Source organism: Bos grunniens, chromosome 23 (genome assembly GCF_055505025.1).
Source record: "Bos grunniens cultivar Pamir isolate PY7600 chromosome 23, Bosgru_T2T1.0, whole genome shotgun sequence".
NCBI classification, from domain to species: domain Eukaryota; kingdom Metazoa; phylum Chordata; class Mammalia; order Artiodactyla; family Bovidae; genus Bos; species Bos grunniens.
Genome location: NC_141187.1, coordinates 35111690 through 35132240, shown reverse-complemented (window position 1 = coordinate 35132240; position 20551 = coordinate 35111690). Strand labels below are relative to the sequence as shown.

The window sequence follows — 20551 nt, the reverse complement described above, 5'->3', positions numbered from 1 at the left end:
GAGCAGGAACATGGGAAGTGAGGTGTGATATAGTGGCTCCCTGAAGACCCGGCTCAAAGCAGCACTGCTAGCCAGGATGGTTAACGCTGAGGAACAGCCCTCATCAGAGATTTTAACAAACATCATCCTTCCTTCCATCTGCTGCTTGTTTAGCCATCCACATACCAGAAAAAGGCAAGAAGATGCTATTTCTCTGTTATCACTAAAATCAGTTCCCTGTTTCTAGGAAAAGAATACACTCACAGTTCTAGTCCTTAAGTATAAATTCTGACCCAGTGGTCATTGTCTATTCAGGATGAATCTCCCAGGGAATAAAGTAAGTATAGTTTTTGTTTCAAGTGGGGTTCCCTAGAAGTGCCTGAGACAAGGACTTACTGAACATGATTTATTGAGAGGGTGCTCCCAGGGGAAAATCTAAAAGGAAGCAAATCAGGAGAGGGAAAGGTAAAGAACTGAGCAAGGATATGATCTCAGGTAAGCTGTGGCCTTAGCCTGATCCATGGAGGACTCTAGAACATAAGTCACATCACGAAGTTATTCTCACCTTGAGGCAAAGAATGTGGTGCCTTTGGATTTTTTTCTTTGGTACCCTCCTAATAGTGAGGTCCTGAGGTGCTTCCAGGGTGAAACAGCTGTAGTCAGCCAAGGGTAACTCCCCAGGAGAGGCAGAGGATGAGGCAGGGACCCCAGAGCAGCCAGTTTCCATGTGACCTGGGGGATTTGGGCAGGGCACCAATACACCTACTATAGTCAGACAGTAGGACTATAAAAACAAAGTCACTGCCCTCATACCCTTTACACAGGCACATGACTCCATAAAGAGTTTGATCCAGAAGAATAAAATGGCCAATCTGCCTTCTTACTCTTAAAAAAAATCAAAATAAAATTTCTACTAAATCCTAAAGATCTACTCAAGCCAGGCAGACTCTCCAAGTCTCTTTGTTTTAGGAGGGGACAAAACAGGCTGGGGCTCCAACAAGACATTCCAGTTAGCAGACCTCTTGCCCGGCCCCTGACTAAATCCATCCTTCCGACTTAGGCCGAAACGGACACAGGCAAATGGAAAATTATTCGTCTCTTATCTGCAGGCTACTGTATTTCCTGCCTGAGACAAAGTCAGGGCAGGGCGGGTGGGGTGGGGGACAGTGTTCCCAACCTTCCTTCTCTAAGGAAATTATAAGAGTGAGACAGCTCAGTTACAGGAGTGTAATTAATGTCATTAAATCACTGTTGGGGAATGATTATGCCTTGAATTTAGAGGTCACTTCCCTGCAGGGATTCACAAAGGAAAAATCCTCACCCTTCCATTGTCCTACTCATCCTGACAGCACCTCCTGTGAGACAGGCAGACAATCTGCTTTGCTCTACTAGGCCTCTCTGGGCAAGCGCACACGTGTAATTTGGCATCCTCCGGTACTTCCCCTGGAGATCCTGTCCTCCTCAGCCCTTCCTGATGTACACAGGTCCAGTGCCCTAGACAGTGGCACAGGCCAACATATTTAGGAATGCCCCAAGTTTGCTTTAATGCTCTGATGCCACTTTCTTGGAATTCTTAATAATTTCTGAAGGATCACATATTTTCATTTTACAATGGGCCCCACAAATCACACAGCCATCCCTAGATATATGTTTTAAAGCCGAACCTGGGATAGGAGGAAATATGGCAGCAAGACAGCTGTGCCCTGTGACCTTCCCAGAGATTGTGTACCCTACGGGTGTGTTAGTCATTAGTGCTGCAGACCAAGCATTTGGGGTTCTCCTTCCAGACACAGGTAGGATTGAACCAAAACTTGTCATTGATAAAATGTTAGCAGGAAGTGATGATGTCGCATCTGGGCAAAAGGCATAGAGGCTAGGGCTCCAGGCACCACGCTGCCTTGCTCCTGGCTGGGTGGCCAAGATGGAGCTTCCCTCAGCCAGTCCCCAAGAAAGACAGAGCCCCCCAGACAATGTGCAATAAACCTGCTCTGTGAGCAAGATAAACGTTTGTGATTTTAAGCCACTGAGATTGTGGGGTTATTTTCTCCCATAACTTAGCCTATCCTGATGGATGCAGAGGGTCATAAACAGATTCTCAAAGGATCCTTTGTAATACTTGGAGACAGCCAGAGAGAAGAAACAGTGTGCATGGCAATGTCTGATAATGAGGAAGAAGCCTCCCACACAAAGACAAGATGGGTTAGAGGAAGCCCACAGAGTATTGTTTAACTGATTTAGGACAACGATTCACCACTGAACCTCTGAAAATATAGCCTTATAGCAGGGTTCACTTGTAATAGTTTCAATAGCAAATACATTTGAATCCGAGAGGGAAAAAATCTGATTAAATCTGTCTGTCCTTCCATCCCTGCCATTTTGCTCCTCCAACACTCAGCAAGTGCAAATTGCTTCTTTTTTAGGATAAGGAAAAGAGGAAAAGATAAAATGACCCTAAAAGACCACAAAAGTTTCCTGGCGTTGACTAGTGAAGCTCAGCAAATAAGCAGTATTTTAATAAAATGTTTGATGGGCTTGGGAGACGCAGCAGCTTAAAATAAAATCACAACCTATTCGTCTCTCCCACAAGCAAGGAATCACAATCAGTGTGAATTTACAGTAGCCCCTGGGAGAGCTCTGTAAGGAAGGGTCTCATCCAGCCTGCAAGTTGGAACATCTACAGTGTTCTTTTATTCATGACCAAATGTTTCCAGAATGATTAAACTGGCATTGTAAATGTGCAGTCTATATCAACTGAGTGACAAGGATTAAGTGAGACTCAGATTAAAATGCTAAGTGAGTTTGTACCAAGATCAAGCCAAATATATAGTTAACACTAAGAAAATACATGCTGAAGAAGAAGTGTACAAACCACCACCTAGAGAAAACCTCAGAAAAACAAATGGCACCAGAGAAAGTGTCTTGAATGGCGAGTCACTCACTGGGGGCCGAAATTGCCTTTTTGAAAGTACAATTGCTCAGCAGTATTTAGGGGAAAAAAAATGCAGCCAGATAAACAACTTAACAGGTATATTCACAGTGGATTTGGTTCAAAAAGAAAGAACAATAATTAAGTCCATTTTTTTTGATACAATACATGTTGATAAACAACATTTTTAGAAACCAAAAATTACTTTAAGAGAACTGCTAGATTTACTACTGCAAAAGAATAAATATGCTTTGAGTCTTGCAGAGCTTTTCTCCTCCAAAATCCACAAGTGAAAGCCAAGATCCATGGAAATTTATTATTTACCAAATATTACTGTGATAGAATTAAAGAAAGAAAACACCATTAGAAAAAAATCTGTAGTCACACAATGTCTTACATTTTTGTTGTGTAATGAATATAGAAATAAAGTCAAAAACCTCTTGCCAGTGACATTTAAAGTGACCTGAGACACTGATCAATTAACACACAGTCAGCCCTCCATATGTGCAGGTGTCACATCCTTGAGTTCAAACAACTATAGATCTAATATATATTTTTTTAATTTCCAAAAAGCAAAACTGGACATTTTCATGCACCAGCAACAATTTAAATACCATTTATACTGTATTTACATCTATTTTTCAGCATGTACATTGTATTAGATGTTATAAGTAATCTAAAGATGATTTAAAGTACACAGGAGGATATTGGCTGGTTGTATGCAATTACTCATCCGTTTTACATAAGGGACTTGGGCATGTGGATTTTGGTACCCCCGGGGGTCCTGGAACTACTCCCCCTCAGATGCCCAGGGACAACTGTATGCATGATATTTGAATTGATCCCCTCCAACCTCTCTGTCTGTGGCTTTCATCTTTTTAAAATTTATTTATTTATTTTGCTGTTTTTGATTGCACCGGGTCTTCACTGCTGTAGGCAGGCTTTCTCTGGTTGCAGAGAGCTGGGGCTACTCTCCAGTTGCAATGCACAGGCTTCTCAATGCAGTGTCTTTTCTTACTGTGGAACACAGGCTTTAGGCACACGGGTCTCAGTAGTTGCAGCACTTGGGCTTAGTTGTTCCACGGCATGTGGGATTTTCCCAGACCAGGGATGGAACCCATGTCCCCTGCATTGGCAGGGGGATTCCTATACATTGTACCACCAGGGAAGTCCCTTTCTGTGGCTTTCTAATTTTTCTAAATCAGCTCACATTCCATGGAATTTTTACCCCATGATTTGCAGACCTTTGCTACAACCTGCATTTTTGGATTTTCAAAGAGAACAAGAAGGACGGGAAGAGACTGGCATCTGTATAAATTTCAGGTAGTGGCTATAGGGGAGAAAAATTTGCCACCCCAAAAATGTGTCCTTCTGACACATGGATTATTTTCAGCTAAAAACAATCAAGGTCCAAAAGACTCAGGAAGAAACTTTGGCTTTCCCCCTAACTACCTAAAAGAATTTAGATAGAGGGCCTATTTCTGGAATAAAGCTATCACTGGAGGTATCTGCAAAGAAGATATGTTAAGTGTGGTGGGGAATCTCAGTAGAGCCTGAACAGCAGAGTCTACTCTGTGTTTCATCTATTTAGCAAAAACTTGCTTTCTATCTCCAAATGAATTGCCTTTCTCCCCTTCAAAGTCCCAAACCACTACCTCCAACGTCCTCTTTGGTCTTTAGCAAACGTATTTAAGGCACAGGTTTCTGCCATTTTGGCCAGTTATTTATTTATTTATTTATTTATTTTTTTGGTGGGGCAATCCTCTCCCATGTATGTGTGCATGCATGCTCAGCTGTGTTCCGCTCTGCGACCCTATGGACAGTGGCCAGTAACCAGGCTCCTCTGTCCAGGGGATTCTCCAGGCAAGAATACCAGAGTGGGTTCCCATGCCCTCCTCCAGGGGATCTTCCCAACCCAATAATTGATCCTACATCTCCTGTGTCTCCCGCATTGGCAGGCAGATTTTTTTACACTGAATCACCTGAGAAGCCCTCTCCCATGTATGCTGCTGCTGCTGCTAAGTCATGCAATCATCGCTTCGATCCTCAAGCACTGAATGGGAACTGTGGAATGGTGAGTCCCTGCTCATCGTTGTTCTTGTTCAGTCCTTCAGTCATGTCTGACTCTTCTCTGATCAATCTATCTCATGTCAATGTAATTCTTAGACCAGTCAGAAGAACCTAGAGTGTAGAGGAAAATTTCTTCTTCCCCAGCTTGTCCTTCTGTTTGAGGTATTTCCCAAGCTGGCTTCATGGAAACACTCCTTCTTAGACCACCAAACACTCTGCGTCTCTATCCTCTTGCCAGTGAGGACATTCACCCCTTCGATTCTCAAGCACTGAATGGGAACTGTGGAATGGTGAGTCCTGCTCATCATTGTTCTTGTTCAGTCCTTCATTCTTGTCTGACTCTTTGCGACCCCATGGACTGCAACTCACCAGGCTTCCCTGTCTATCACCAACTCCTGGAGCTTGCTCAAACTCACGTCCATCGAGTTGGTGATGCCACCCAACCATCTCATCCTCTGTCGTCTCCTCCTCCTGCCTTCTATCTTTCCCAGCATCAGGGTCTTTTCCAATGAGTCGGGTCTTTGTATCAGGTGGCCAAAGTACTGGAGTTTCAGCTTCAGCATCAGTCCTTCCAATATATATTCAAGGTTGATTTCCTTGAGGATTGACTGGTTTGATCTCCTTGCAGTCCAAGGGACTCTCAAGAGGCTTCTCCAGCACCACAGTTCAAAAGTATCAGTTCTTCAATGCTCAGCCTTCTTTATGGTCCAACTCCCTGTCCATACTTAGTACCAAATGAGTATAATGGAGGGCCCCGAATTAAAGGAAGTTAGAGGCCATAGTACAGCACTGTAGTTAAGAACAGAGCCTCTTAGTCCATCCAGCTTATGTGAAAACACATCTGTTATCACTCTAGCTTCCACATCTGTAGCATAGGGGTGGTAATAATATAAAACAGACCATAAACAGAATACTCTTTGCACAGAACTGACGGGTTATCATGCACCCACAAGTCAGCAATATGTGGTTGTCATTATGATTATAGTGAATTCTAGCTCTTCTGGGAAAAATGTAAAGACACTCAGTTTTTTGGTTCCTTCCATCTTCTTAGAAGCATCACAGATCCCCACTTGTGTATGGGTACTGATTCTATCAAGTAGGTGAAAAAATGTTGCTGTCCCAAAATTGGACAGAAAGATAAAATACAGATGTTGAAGAAAGGTCAGGAAGAGGCAGATGCCCAGGAAGAGTGAGTTTAAAACAACATTCAAGGTCTGACTCCTGATGAGGTGTTAAATGACGGGTGGGAGCAGTCCCTGCTGTAATCCAGTTAACATTTAGCACCTAATTATCACTTCTCAGCGGAGTCCAGACTAGATAATTGTGAACTGCAACCTCCAAGGTACACAGGAAATGTTTGATGCTACCAAGCCACAGATTCAATCGTTTACCAGACGCTAGCAATCCAGAAGCAAGTAGCAGGAGATGCAGAATATTACTCTAGTTAATCAGTGAAAGGTCATTGCTCCTCTGGATCTGCCTGCAGTTCAGCAGATTCTAGCCAAACAAGATGTGGGTGATTTAATCCAAGATTTCCTTCTAAAAATGCCTCTTATAACTAACAGTCATAGATATAGCAGAAAATACTATCTGAGTTTCCAAACCTAGATTTTCTTTCCCATCGGATACAAAGCAGTGCTACTGATTCACACCTTTGTTTTCGGGGAGGTGAGATGATAAATTTTCCAATTCTTTAATGCTTCATAAAGACAATTTTCTCAGTATGTAAGTGGGATAACCTCTAGGGATAGAATGATGGCTAAAACACAGGTCCTATTTCAGAGAAACCCTGATATGAAAGTCTAACATAGAACACTGAGAGATGGGGGTAAAGGTTCATGATATAGTAATAAGTGTAACAAAATCATTTTTTTAAAAGGTGGTGGGAACCCACGAGGCAGAGCATTAGGAAAGGCTTGGAAGGCTTTCCACAGAAGCAATGATGTTTATATTCAATACAATTGTTCTCACAATTCCTTGGCCAAGAATTTGAGTATTTGTGTTCCTCTGCTGGAACTGCCAAAGGACATATAACCAACCTGCTAGATACTATGACTTTTCCATGACTGTCTACCAACCTGTGATCAAACATTGCACCCTCTAAGAAATGCATCAAATTTTATCCTACAAAACTGAGTTAAGTATTTTTGCTATTGAATTACACTAACCCTCAGGAAAGTTGAAGGAAGACTCACAAACAATAACACACACACACACATATACACACACAAATTTACTTGGTAGGTATTTTAGAAAAACTTCAGTGCTTTTAAAATAATTTCAACTTCAATGTTTTTAAAATAAAGGGAAAAGTGTTATAATTAAAAGTGTCATAATTAACACTACATTATAACAATTTTCAGATTCATATTAGGGTCCCTGAAGAGCAGGGAGAAATTGGGGTAGTATATAAGTAGAAAGGATAAAAAAGAAGGGACTATAGAGACACCCTATTTCCTAGTGCCTAAGACATTCTTTCAGATGCTCTGATATCAGGATGCATCAGACAACTAATAAAGTTTTATGATCATGAGGTAAATATTATGCCAGACTTTTGTGAAAATCTTCTGACAATTTCTGAAAAGATAAAAAAAGGGACAGAATCTGAGTACACTGGAATTGGTGAAATGTAACGGGAAAGGATGAGGACATGTGGGGCAGTTCCAATCCACTTTAAACAAGCACTTTGTAGAAGAAGGATCTCCCTTTTCACACTGTAGAGTTCCCTGGGGTTTGAGGGGCAGGAAGCGAGGCCCTGGTCATCCTGTTCAACATAGAAACTGTCTTTTGTACCCTGGAAACACCCTGGAGGGCAGGAGGAGAAAGGGGCAACAGAGGATGAGATGGTTGGATGGCATCACCGACTCAAAGGACATGAGTTTGTGCAAGCTCCAGGAGAGGGTGAAGGACTGGGAAGCCTGGCGAGCTGTAGTCCATGAGTTCTCAAAGAGTCAAACAGAACTTAGCAACTGAACACCAACAAACACATTCTATTGTCAATCACTGCAATGTCAACCAAAAACAACCATTGCTTTTTTCAGTAAGTGCCTTTTGGAAGGAAATTTTATGGTCTTACAAAGTATGAAGAAATGACTTAGAATGTTATTTGAAAAAAAAAGAAAAATGAAAGGTCTTTAAGTGTTAAATTCTTGATTTTACAGACTTGTAAAACTGAAAACAAACCAAAAAAAAGTGATCTAAGATTGCATTTAAAGCATATTTAGAACTCAGTATTTTAGATAATACATAATTCAATATTCTAGATAACTTTTTCTGTTACTATATGCTGCCTGTCCTTTGGAGTGACAAATGTAAATTTCCTACCTGTGCCAAAAAACTGTCATGTCATCTTATCCTAATCTTTAGAAGTTATGGCTGCTTCATTTGGTAATATCTGAAGGTAACACTGAACCTTTCAAATCAAATCCAGACTTCTGATCTAATTGGATCTTAGTTTGTACAATATATACTATGTTTTCATTGCAAAAACTGTGCCAATTATTAGAACATTCACCTCAGGGTACTGCATACTATGCTTGTTCAGTACACAACAAACTCAAATAAAAATGAACTAGAACTCCTTCTGATATAACTGTCCTAGAAGCAATATTCATAGATCTTCAAACACTGTTACAGAGCATCAAGACACTCTTCTCTAATTACTGTGGCCAATAGCAATCCAGTGCTTATCTGCACAAATGTCACTCCATCTTCTACTGCAGCATCTGTCACCTAGGGGAGGTCTCTTCACCTCTTTCAGGGTCTCCCACCTCTCTCTATCATTCTTGCTTCTGGTCTTATTTCTTGGACTTATTATATTAAGCTTTCAAGAAGAATACCAAACACATACTTCCCCAGTCCCATTTCCATTACAAGTTTTTCAATTCCCTTCACTCTAAGAGGTTCTGAGAGTTTCTCTGGAAAATACTCCCAAATTAGTCCCTGTTTTAGACTCAAGCACTGATGATCTATATTAATGCACATATGATATGAAAAGGGAAGTTTATGAATTATGCATTATCAAACATTGCTACTATAGCTTTAATTTGCTTATCAGGTTGAGCTGCCAGTCACCTAGCAGGGCATTAAGGGAGGGACACAGGAGGGATAAATTTTGACAATACAATGTCTACATCATGGCTGCTCTCAGAGGAGGCAAGCATAGATGAGCAAGCTCAGGGAGCAGTATCAGGAAAACACCAGAGGCAAAAAGAAAATCAGTAATAACAAGGCTGCACAAAGAAATATCCTAACTTAGTGACCTGGGTTGAGATCTAACCTCTGATATCATGTCTTCATCCTTGTGTATATCTGTCTGTCTGCTTGTCTCTCTCTGTCTCTCTCTCTCTCTCTCACACACACACACACACACAACAAATGAACACACACCATTCCTTAGCCCCATATTCAGGGGGGAGACAATATTCCACTAAAGATGACCATTATTGCCATTGCTATGTGGTTACTGAGTTAATACATGCAAAGCATTTAGAAGTGTACCAGATATATGGTATGTGGTCATTCACCTAGAGCCAGACATCCTGGAGTATGAAGTAGGTGGGCCTTAGGAAGCATTACTACCAACAAAGCTAGTGGTGGTAATGGAATTCCAGCTGAGCTTTTTAAAATTCTAAAAGATGATGCTATTAAAGTGCTGCATTCAATATGTCAGGAAATTTGGAAAACTCAGCAGTGGCCACAGGACTGGAAAAAGTCAGTTTTCATTCCAATCCCAAAGAAAGACAGTGAGAAAGAAAATTCAAAACTACTACACAGTTGCATTCATTTCCCATGCTAATAAGGTTATGCTCAAAACCCTTCAACCTGGGCTTCAGCAGTACATGTACCAAGAACCTCCAGATGTACAAGCTGGGTTTAGAAAAGGCAGAAGAACCAGAGATCAAATTGCCAGCATTCGCTGGATCATAGAGAAAACAGGGGAGTTCCAGAAAAACATATACTTCTGCTTCATAGACTATGTTAAAGCTTTTGACTGTGTAGATCATAACAACAAATCACTGTGGAAAATTCTGAAAGAGATGGGAATACCAGACCACCTTCACTGTCTCCTGAGAAACCTGTATGCAGTCAAGAAGCAACAGTTAAAATCTTACATGGAACAACTGACTGGTTCAAAATTGGGAAAGGAGAACCACAAAGTTATAAATTGTCATTCTGTTTACTTAACCTATATGAAGAATAGATCACATGAAATGCTGGGCTGGATGAGTTACGGGGTCGAGTCAAGATTGCCAGAAGAAATATCAACAATGTCAGATATGCAGGTGATACCACTTATGGCAGAAAACAAAGAGGAACTAAAGAGCCTCTTGATGAGAATGAAAGAGGAGAGTGAAAAGGCTGCCTTGAAACTCAATATTTAAAAAACTAAGATCGTGGCATCCAGTCCCATTACTTCATGGCAAATAAAAGGGGGAAAGGTAGAAGCAGTGACAGATTTTCTTTTCGTGGGCTCTAAAATCACTGCAGATGGTGACTGCAGCCACAAAATTAGAAAACGTTTGCTTCTGAGAAGTAAAGACACCACTTTGCCAACAAAGGTCCGTCTAGTCAAAGCTATGGTTTTTCCAATAGTCATGTACGATGTGAGAGGTAGACCATAAACAAGGCTGAGTGCTGAAGAATCGATGCTTTTGAACTGTGGAGTTGGAGAAGACTCTTAAGAGTCCTTTGGACAGCAAGGTGATCCAACCAGTCAATCCTAAAGGAAATTAGTCCTGAATATTGAAGTTGAAGCTCCAATACCTTGGCAACCTGATGTGAAGAGCCGACTCACTGGAAAAGACCCTGATGCTGGCAAAGATTGAAGGCAGAAGGAGAAGAGGGCAACAGAAGTTGGGATGGTTGGATGGCATCACTGACTCAATGGACATAAGTTTGAGCAAACTCCAGGAGATAGTGAAGGACAGGGAATCTGGTGCACTGCAGTCCATGGGGTCACAGAGATTCAGCAACTTAGAGCATTCAGCAACTTAGAGATTCAGCAACTTAAAGAGAACCAATAGAGCAAATGTTAATAAGCCTTCTCCTTTGAGCCTGGTAGGCATAATGAGAGGTTATGTAGATGGAAGGGAAGGTATTTGAAAATCAACTGCAGTTTTAATAAATTTGAAAACTTGTTACATTTTCTGTGATTCTAAGACACAGCACGATTACATCACTTGCACAAGCTCTAGTTGCCCCAGAAAAAGCCTCCTAGGTGAACAAGATGTGCCCCCTTTCCTGTGGGTTCCTTTGTCAAAGCTGATAGGAAAACATCTAAATAAGCACTACTACTACTACTAAGTCACTTCAGTCGTGTCCGACTCTGTGCGACCCCATAGACAGCAGCCCACCAGGCTCCGCCGTCCCTGGGATTCTCCAGGCAAGAACACTGGAGTGGGTTGCCATTTCCTTCCACAATGCATGAAAGTGAAAAGTGAAAGTGAAGTCGCTCAGTCATGTCTGACTCTTAGCGACCCCATGGACTACAGCCCACCAGGCTCCTCCACCCGTGGGATTTTCCAGGCAAGAGTATTGGTGTGGGGTGCGACTGCCTTCTCCACTACTAACAATAGTAATGATAGCTAACATGTAAGGACCGCCATTTATGTGGCCAGTGTTTTATCTTTATTTCCTCTAATCTCTATACATACTCTGAGGCAGATATTATTAACTGCATTTTACAGGTGAGTTGACCAAGACTCAGAGAAGTTTAGAAACTTTCCCAACATGACACAGCTAGTAAGTAGAAAACCCAGATTAATTTCAAACCCAGATTAACTCCAAGGCCCCAAGTAAAATGCCTCCTCTAAAAGGCTCATATTGCTCAGAGTAAGAGAATAGATAGCCATCTCAAACCTGGGAACTGGTAGCTGAACAAGATAACAATATATGAGACCTGGATTCAGATCTCGGGGATGCCACTTGCTAACTCTATGAGCTTTGAGCAGGTAACTAAACACACAGACCTTATGTACAAAATGGAGATGGTTCTTGAAAGAATTATTACATTTCATGTCATAAAAGTGCCAAAGCAATACATAGAACATAACAGATTCTCATTTGAAACAAGTTGAACTGAATAAGTATATTTCACCTTAGGAAACCAAAACTAATATGCCAAAATTAGAGGTAACCAAACCCTCATGTGAAGAGTTGACTCATTGGAAAAGACTCTGATGCTGGGAGGGATTGGGGGCAGGAGAAGAAGGGGATGACAGAGGATGAGGTGGCTGGATGGCATCACTGACTTGATGGACGTGGGCCTGGGTGAACTCCGGGAGTTGGTGATAGACAGGGAAGCCCGGCGTGCTGCAATTCATGGGGTCGTGGAGAGTCGGACACGACTGAGCGGCTGAATTGAACTCAACTGAAACTCATATTTCCATTTCCAAAGAAAAGAATTCCTCTAGGACACCATTAACAGCAAGGTATTCTTAATGTGCATAAAATATAATTTAGTTTATAAATATTAACTTAATACAGCTTCCCAGGCACATTTATTTCAGCCAACAAAGTGCACCAGAAGTCTAGTAATTGAAACAATACATTCCCCTTGCATTTCTAGATTTTAAAAACTGATTTCAAAACAAATCATCAACAAAACAAAACATAAAATTTAATCACTCTATTATTTAATATTCAAATCAATGGTGAAGGAAACTATACTATGCACCTCTCATGTGCTGGGTTCATTATGTAAGTTTCACGAGGCGGCTTCACTCATAATGACCACAAACACTACACTCTTGATAACTCCAGACCCTGGGATCACGTCAGTCATCACCCAGAGAAACAGTCAGTCTATGTGCAGAGATTTCTCTCATCTATAATTATAGTGACTTCAAATATTCTCTTATCATCAGACTATGTCTCCCAACTATGAGTTTGAAAAATGTGCATAGTATCTTTAAAGCCAATTTAAAGTATGGGTTTCTCAGAAACATGGAAGGAAGGAGAGAGAGAAAGAAAAAGGAAAGAAGGATGGAAGGAAGAAATAAGAAAAGTAAAAGAGTGAGGAAAGAGAGAGAAAGAAAAAAAGAAAGAGAAAAAGAACCTTTCCCAAAAAATTCTAAAAAAGAAAGAAAGAAAAAAAAAAAAGAACCTTTCCCTTCACCCACACATGGACCACATCAGGCAAGCAGCACACTCATCTATCCAGGAGATTGATGTGATAGCCACAAGGGATTCATTTACAAGGGGAAATTACAACCCTCAAAGAGGCAAAAAGTATGAGTACACCAGGCTTAGCAGTAAAGCCTCATCCATTTGCAGGTCTGTCTGCCCTACCATCCCTTCCCCCAGCTCCCCACACCTTTTCATGTTATTCGTGGTCATTTGCAGAACTAATCAACTGCTAGATGAGGTGTGAATTTGGGCTTCTTTGCTTGTATTTGGCAAGACTGCTTCCCCTACCCTGACAAATTAATTACCTGAGAATACCTCCTAGCAGCTCTGGACTCTCTAAGATGAAGGAACAGTGGGTACCCGTGCTCGCCAGTTCAAAATGAGAGCATAATAAATGAAGTGATCAAAACACAAGGCTCTGACCTGGAGCCAAGGACAGAGAGCCTGCTGAGGGTTCTTTTTGACATTGTTTTCCTCCGCATCAAGGACCACAGAACACCAGCCCCAGGACCGCCAGCAGAATAGATGTAATATTACCGTGTGGGAGGAAGGAAAAGACACAGAGGCAAAGGAGCTGTTAGAGAGAGGCCCTGTGTAACTGGGAGGTTCAGCCTGGAAAGTTTTCGTGAAGAGGGAGAACATTTTTAAATATGCAAAAGAAAGAGAAGAAGGTGGCGTGGCAGGGACCTGCTGCCATGGAGAAGCTGCCTACCCTCTCTGGGAACAGAACAAGGAGAGGCTGCACCTGCATAGGCTGTCAGAGCTGGTTCTGCGAACGCCAGGTCCCTGTGTTATATTAACCCTTAGGGCCAGAACTTTCATTATATTTGCAGGAGCTTGCTTCCAAGTTACCATGCAATTTCCCCTTAATTGTTCCACCTAGATCTGAGCTTCCAGCTGGTTTTTAATGTCTCAAGGGCAGGCACCAAATTGGCCATTTCATTTATAACTTTCTACAGGACTGGGCAGCAAAAGAACATTTGTATAGGGCTTCCTAGCTTACAGATGGCTTCTGGTACCTCAGCTCATTTGTTCTTGACCACAACCCTGAGAGGTGGGAATTATTACTATTCTGATTTCATGTGGTCAAAGTTCAATGCATATATGAATACTGCTTTGTCTGCGGACGATTAGCCCATTTTGTTAAAAGCTAATATGTATTTTAGATGGATAGATAGCTAGATACTAGGTACCTATAACACATATAAAGAAAAGAAAATATCCACAATTTTGTGAATGGTGAACTATATACAAGTTAAAGGCTTGCAGAATTTTAAATATAAGTTTTAGCTCAGACTACCTCCCAGGAGTATGAAAGGATGTGACAAAAAATGAGATTACTTAAGATCGGCCTTGGTCTTCAAGTAAATCCAGTTGAAAGGCTTGCAGGATTCCCTGGAGGAGAAATTCCTTATCTGTCAGCACAAGGGGTTCTCCAAACCTTGTGGACACCAAGCACCATCTATAGCTGAATCAGTAGTGTCTGACACATATCGGGCTTCCCTGGTGGCTCAGACAATAAAGAATCTGCCTGCAATGCAGGACACCAGAGTTTGATCCCTAAGTTAGGAAGAGTCCCTGGAGAAGGGAATGGTTATCCACTCCAGTATTCCTGCCAGGAGAATTCCATGGACAGAGAAGCCTCATGGGCTACAGCCCATGGGTCACAAAGAGTCAGACAAGACTGATTGACTAACACTTTTGCTTTTCTAATATACACAATCACAGTTAAGAATTAGGTCACTCAGCCTTTCTTCATACATATATTCTCAAAAAAACAGTTCCTAGAAGAATAAGTGCTTTCCCATGAGAGCCTTTATACAGGGTCCTCATACGGTAGATGGTCTCACTGCCCAAGAGCCAGGATAAGACCTTGGAATGGGCCCTGGCTTCCTGAGCTCCAGCTGACCCTGGGGACCTGAGTGAGCAGGTGAGATGTCATACTGGAGAATATACCATAGGCATCAGCTACTCCTGAATGATATTTGACCTCCTTAATCAAAGGGCTCTTCAGATCTCTTCTGTGCTGTATTCTGAAGGACTTAATTCAGGGGAAAGGGGTCATCTAAGTAGACAAATGGTAAAAAGAAAAGATGGTTCATCACATCACAATCATCTCCACTTGTCCCAACAGGACCCTATTTGGAACTCCAAGAAATGCCCTGGCAGAAATCAGAAACCCATCCTTGTCATCTTCATCAACAGTATCATTATCCTCATCAACTCCCCTAGAATAAAGCTATGTATTCAACATGATTTCAATCAAAGCCCAGTAGGTTTCTTCATGAAACATTCAAACTGATTCTAGAATTCATTTGGAAGAGCAAACGGTCAAGAAGAGCCAATTTTATAAAAGGGCAGAACTGGAACCAGCCCCGCCAAGTATCAAGACATTAAAAACTATAGCAATTACATGGTATCAGTGTCTGAGTAAATGGATTGTTTGAGGAGAATCAAAAATAAAACAGAGTGATAAATATGTAGGAATTTAATAAAGAGAAAGATGACTCTGTAAGCCTATGAAGAAAAAGATTAGTCAATAAGTGATGTTGGGAATAACATTTTTTGAAGCAAAAGAAAATTTGTTCATACAGAGATTCATATGAATTTAAAACAATTCACATAAATTAAAGACTTAGGGACTTCCATGGTGGTGCAGTGGCTAAGACTCTGCATGCCCAATGCAGGAGGCCTGAGTTCAATCCCTCGTTGGGGAACTAGATCCCACATGCTGTAAGTAAAACCTGGCACAGCCAAATAAACAATAAATATATTTTTAATGTAAAAAACTTACACACATCTTTAAAGCCCTGAATACTCACCAGAAGGATTGATGCTGGAGCTGAAGCTCCAATACTTTGGCCACCTGATGTAAACAGCCAACTCACTTGAAAAGACCCTGATGCTAGGACAGATTTAAGGAAAAAAGAGAAGAAGGCAGCAGAGGATGAGATGGTTGGATAGCCTTGCCAATTCAATGGACATGAACTTGGGCAAACTCTGGGAGATGGTGAGGGACAGGGAGGCCTGGCATGCTGCAGTCCATGGGGTTGCAAAGAGTCAAGACATGACTTATTGACTGAACAACATCTTTATAAAGTGTTAAAAAAAATTAAGGAATATCGCTATGACTTTGAGGGTAGGGAAAGTTCTTCAACAAGACACAAAATAATTTTTTTTAATGACAAAAAGAATGATAAATACAACTATATCAAAATTTAAACTATTTATCAAAAGACAACATAAGCAAAAATTGGAAGAAAATAATTGCAACACAGAGAACAAAGGATTGGTATTCCTTATTAATAGTAGAAAAATGGATAAGAAATATTACCAGGCAATTCACAGAAAAGAAAATATAAATGGCCAAGAAAGGCATGAAAAATACTCAGCCCCACTGGTCATTAGCACGTTAAAACCGCAAATGATATACCTTTTCTTTTTTCACTCTTAAGATTAGCTTTTGTTAAAACTGTTGACAAGTTTGACAAGAGAGAATGGAAAAGAAGTACTCCCGTGTGTCATGGTTTGAAATTTAAGCTGGTAGAGTCACTTTGCTGGTCATTATGCAGAACTGGTTGGAGCTAAAAATGTGCACACCTTATGATCCTACGTATCTAATTCCTGATGGCTTCCCCAGAGAAATACTTGCACAAGAGAGCTGGAAAGGTATCTATTCCAACATTGCTTATGTAAGTGAAACACTAGAATTCACTGAGATATCCATCAATAGGGAAATGGCTTTAAAACATATCATGCACACTTAATAAGGGACTCTGCAGTAGTTAAAAATAATAAAGTTATTTAACATCTATTAACCTGGGTAGATTTTGAAATCACAGCTGAATAGGAAAAAAAGATATAGAATAATACTATGTATTTTCTCTGGGGCAAAAAAGAAATTTTATATATCTCAATGCATAGCAAGGGGCCAGGGAAAATACACCAAAAATGGCAAAAGTAATTACCTCTCAGTAGAGGGTAGAAGGCTAAGAATGAAATCAAGGAGGAGAAGTGGCTTGAAGAACACTTGTTCTTATTGAAACATTTCAATATTTTTATGAGATGACATATTTGCATATAATTAAAATTTAATTTAAAACTAAAACTGTTACTTGATGTTTATTGGAAATTTATATCAGGCACTGTGCAAAGTGCTTTATGGGCATTACTTCATCTGAAACTCAAAACAAGCCTCCATGTGTTACTATTCCCATTTTACAGGTGAGAAAGATGAGTCCAGGAAAAAGTAAGTTATGGGTCTTGTTGCTTTCTCTTAGAGTGAGTTGAAATGATGCTTGGCAATAGCATGTCTCCTGGTTCACCTAAGTCTTTCTCTAAAATAGATACCAGGAACTTGAATTTCTGGGTCATAAAGTACACACAGATGGAACTTCAACAGATTAAGTCAAATTGACTCCCCAGGGTTGTTATATCAATTTATACCAAACTAACTCTTTTGGTTGTTTGAGGAGGAGACCTTGTTCTTGTTCTGGCCCAAGAACCGGAAGACTAGTTGGTCCCAGAGTTCCAGGTCACTGTCTTACCCCATATATTCTATCACAAAACTTCATTCTAGTCCCAGACTGATGTTTCACAAACGTTGGGCCGACGGGGTGATGGTTGAACACATCCATGAAGTGAGAGTCAAAGGCCAAACAGTGTTAATCTTCCACTGAAGGGGCCCTGCAGCTACCGGCAGTGGGTTTTAACTGGGTTTTCTATTAAAGCAATTTTCTCAGTGATGTATCATAAAGAAGCAAAAGAATTAAGTCTCATTGGAAACACTAATGAATTATTTAGCATGGGCCAAGCAAAAAGATGCTTGCTCCTTGGAAGAAAAGTTATGACCAACCTAGACAGCATATTGAAAAGCAGAGACATTACTTTGCCAACAAAGATCCGTCTAGTTCAAAGCTTTGGTTTTTCCAGTAATCATGTATGGATATGAGAGTTGGACTATAAAGAAAGCTGAGCACCAAAGAATTGACGCTTTTGAACTGTGGTGCTGGAGAAGACTCCTGAGAGTCCCTTGGGCAACAAGGAGATCCAACCAGTCCATCCTAAAGGAGATCAGTCCTGGGTGTTCACTGGAAGGACTGACGTTGAAGCTGAAACTCCAATACTTTGGCCACCTGATGCGAAGAGCTGACTCATTTGAAAAGGCCCTGATGCTGGGAATGATTGAAGGTGGGAAGAGAAGGGGACGACAGAGGATGAGATGATTGGATGGCATCACCGACTCAATGAACATGAGTTTGAGCAAACTCTGGGAGACAGTGAAGGACAGGGAAACCTGGCATGCTGTAGTCCATGGGGTTGCAAAGAGCTGTACACGACTGAGCAACTAAGCTAAAGCAAAAAGAAAACAGAACCTCTGTCGGATTCATCTGGAGTAAAGGAAGACAATTTTGAAGAAACAGGTTAAGAAGAGTATAGGATGTGGGGGAATGGAGAGTTATGTATCAAAACAGCTCACTATCTAGTGTTCCTCCCTCTAGTGGGCTTCTCATCCCAGTCAATTCACAAGATAAATCTTGGTAAAATTCCATTTGATCTATTTCGTCCCTGTTTTTCACTATCTAGGGAAATAAGGATAAAGACCCTTTATCTGACTTTCAACTCTCATTCTGCTGGTTCCCCTCCTTCTGGTCTTTGCCTTTATTCTTCCATAGAAACAGGATGTGGCTACATCTCTGAGCTTCACAGATGTATTCTTCTTTTCCTAATTAACGTAACATTGGTTGATAACAATGTCTCACGTGCACAATATTATATCCAACTTCTGTATACACTACAGCCTGCTCACCAAGAAGAGTTTCATTTCATCTGCTGACCGCCTTTATCCATCCTGACTCCCCCTCACTCCCTCCCCTCTGGTAATCTCTACTGTGTTCCTTGTGGAATATAAAAAACAAAATCAAATGAACAAAAATAAGCCAAACAAACACGAGTGTCTTTATAAGGAGCCTGTCCCCACTGGTGCTAAGCACCCCGATACATCTGCACAGAGGAGACGTAACTCTGGAAACAGACCCAGTTTATCCTCACACCAGCAAAGGCTCAGATCTATCCAGATGGAAAACCCCAGCACATTCTCTAAAGATCTCCACTCACCTGGCAGCAGATTCAACTACAAGCCTTCTTACTGCTGCCTGTGTGATGAAGAGAAAAACATCACAATTTACAACAGCCATCTCTGCTGGCAAGAGGGACAAAAAGATGCTTCTCCAGAAAGTAAGCTTTCTGAAGACACTAAGTGCTTAGACACAGTGTCAATAGAACACAAAAACAAACCAAAACAACAATGAATTCATAGCAATTACCAAGGTCTGTGGTGTAAACACTCCTGCTTTGCCCAACTTCAAACTACCTGTGGGCCCTGAATTCCTGAATATCTAACAATCACCTCCTTCTAGCCAGCATGGGCCAACTTCAGCACACAGAAGACTCTGATTGGATTCTTAAAATAGGGAAGGCAAGCCCCAAAGGCAGAAAAACAAATAGCAACAGAACTATCTATCTGCTCACTGAAGCTGGCAGTTGACACAAGAAACTAAAGCAGTAAATGCAGGAGTTTGGGGAGGAGAGCAAGCCAATGGGAAATGCTTGTGATGATCTCCTCTGAGGAGACTTTTAATCAGGCAGGATATATTCATTTGATTTAAGTGATTTGCAATGTTGTAAGATAAATTCCCTCTATAACTCTGAAGCTCTTGGTAAGAGCAGACTCCCTCTCAATCTGGGGGAGATGGTATTCCTGGGAGCTAAAGCACACCAGAGGGTTTCCAGCCTGGAATAATATTCATTAATTCAACAGGGTGCTGAGGCTGAGACAAGCGCAATAAACTGGATGAATTCAGTAGAATCAAGTAAACAGAATTAATGAAGGAAAACATCCCATCTCATCCTATGCATTCAGAAGCTTCCCCCATCCCTCCTCGAGAGACTGGGAGCATCCCACTGCCAGAAAAATAAAGGTTCAGATGAATTCCATTTGACCTTTAAATGCCAGTGTGATCTCAGTGAATATCTGTATTAGAGTCAAAATAAATTGCTTTCTTTCATGTTTTGCCCCTATGTATCATGTGTTAGACACCAAAAATAAATAAATAAAATGAAATTAAAACAGGGCAGACTGGAAGAGTCAGTCCCAGAGTCAGTTGCTGTGAACCTAGCAGAAAATAAAGTTGGTTATAAGCAAAGTATGAGGCCAAGAAATAAGTAGAACAACAGATCTGAACCAAAGTCCAGGAAGCAAGCACGGGTGAGGGAGGAATCGGAGGGGAAGGTTTTCCAAATAGGCAAGTCAGATTATGTGTCCAGAAAGTCAATATAGTTGAGTAGGACAAACATTTAGTGAGCTGAAGATAAATTAGCAGTATCTCCAGGACTAGGGACTCAGCAGAAGCAAAAGGCAGAGGTCAGTATCCCAATAGATGGCTC

At 41.1% G+C, this 20551-nt stretch overlaps 1 long non-coding RNA gene across 6 annotated transcripts in view; it reads right to left on the bottom strand.

Moving 5' to 3' along the window:
* The window catches only part of LOC147347610 (uncharacterized), a 462458-nt gene that overhangs the window by 395047 nt on the left and 46860 nt on the right, over window positions 1-20551 (bottom strand). The gene's annotated exons all lie outside the window — the stretch shown is intronic.